This window comes from Galeopterus variegatus, unplaced genomic scaffold (genome assembly GCF_000696425.1).
Source record: "Galeopterus variegatus unplaced genomic scaffold, G_variegatus-3.0.2 Scaffold2864, whole genome shotgun sequence".
In the NCBI taxonomy this organism is placed as follows: domain Eukaryota; kingdom Metazoa; phylum Chordata; class Mammalia; order Dermoptera; family Cynocephalidae; genus Galeopterus; species Galeopterus variegatus.
In genome coordinates, this window is record NW_007728975.1 from 191,484 (window position 1) to 193,557 (window position 2,074).

Genomic DNA, 2,074 nt, shown 5'->3' on the forward strand with positions numbered 1-2,074 from the left:
TACAATTCTACTACTTATATACTATGCCCCCCCCTCATTACATTACAATTTATTTCCAACAGTTGCCCTCTTTTTCTTTCAGTCTATGTCTTTATTTTCAGGATAAGTATTTGGGTAATTCAGGCAAGTAACTTGAGTAAGAAACGACGTGATAAGGTTCCTTGGTCACTTGTGTTCTCAGAATACAATTGCTTTCTTTCGTTCAAAGCAAGTTCTGGTTTAAATGGAAAGTGTGTCCTCTTGGGGTGTTCAGCATCCCTCCCCCTCCCCGTCCCCACCTGACTCCGTCACAGACAGGCTTACCTGGTATTTGCTTTGAGCCTTCCCTAGACTCCTGCACATTATGGGTCCACCAGAATTCTGAGCTCATGGGGTATCACAAACATTACATGTGAATGGGCTGCGAGTGCCAGTGCAACTACCCAGCTCCCGTGCATGCTCCATTATCCTACTGGAGTTTGCATACAAAACACCAGTTCAGATATAAAAGTATGAAGGATTTCAAGATGGCAACAACAGTGTTGAAACAGGTGTGGGACACTTCTGAGAACAGGGCCCCCATAATGTTGGCTTTGATCACAGAGGAAGGGAGGCTGTGGCATATCTAACACCCTGAAGTGGAAATCAAAATTTTGCATTAGAACCAGGGACAAGGCACTTAACTCTTTGGTCATCAGAGTCCTTATAAGATGAATGTCTTGTACATGATAATTATAAACGTACTATTTCTTAAAATTTTATCATTCTGCCAGGATGAAACTGCTTCTTAAATTTCTTTATTATGTTCAAGCAGTTCTTATTTAAGACCAAGAATGAATTTGAGGAACACACCTGCCCCTTTCTTTAGGGTTCCATTGCTCTCGCTGGTATTATTTTAAAAAGTAGGGGAAAAAATCCTGACAGCTTAAGAACATATTCGGCAAGAGCAAAATTCTTTTTAAATGTTAAGTGTTGTTTTTCTCTTAAATGTTGAGGGCTTTGCATGCTTTTCAGGGAGTAATTTTAAGCCTGAGTGAACGCACAGACACACACGTGGTTTCCCCTCACGCCCACAGGGAATTTCAGTGTCCATATCAGTGTGGTGTGGTCACTGCAGCTGTGGCTTGCTGTGGTCGCTGGTTTCCAGCTGTGTCCCTGCACCTGCCTTCACCTCTGTTCTGTATGTTGCTGGAATGTCTGCTGGTTTTCCATATCAGACCCACAGAGGAATACACACATTTTGCCTTTTCCAGTGTGTGTGTGTGTTTGTGTGTGTGAGTAACTTCCTAGAAACCAGGGCTGTTTTCTCTTGCCAGGCGCCACAGCGGGCCTTCCTGTGCAGGAGGTCATTTCAATAAGGACTCTCGGAGCTTAGTAAGAGGAGAAAAGAAGGTCATTCTCAGACAGGATGTTGGGAAGACGTCCTGAATAAGCCTTGCTGGGCAAGAGACGCCAACGGGATCAAGAATGCGGCCCAGTCCCCCAGGAAGTTATTCATGAGCCTGCACTATATGATAAACAGGCAACCAAAGCCTTTTCTAAACAACTAAAATAACAATGCTCCAAATTCCAGAAAATCTTCAAACAATGACTGGACATTCCTTATCCCCCATTTGCTTATTTGTGCACCTAGTAATTCAAAGAAACCAGACACTTGCGTTCTGACTTGGGTTTCAGAGCAGGCATACCGCGTACAAAATGTGCTGGAGACAGCCTGCCCCCAGTGCCACTCCTCCTTCCAGGGGAGTGTGAGTCTCACCTGGTCATGCCAACCCCAGTTCCAGAGCCCTCACTGTTCCCAATGGCCTCGGCTGAAGGTCCAGCATGCAGAAGCTTTAAGCCTGGTCAGCATGACAGGCCAAAAACAGGGCAAAGCTTCTAAGGTTCATGTTACCAAGAGAGGTAAATTGGTCAAGTTAGGAAGTTCTTCCTGAATAAACGAAAAGATTTTGGGGGAAGCTAGAAACTCTATGTATCTACCTGACTTAAAACAGATCAAAACTCCTTAAAGGCATATATTTTTTTTTTTTTGTCTTTTGTCTTTTTTTCCATGTCTGGCAACGGATCGCAACCCTCAGTGTCGCCCCCGTACCGG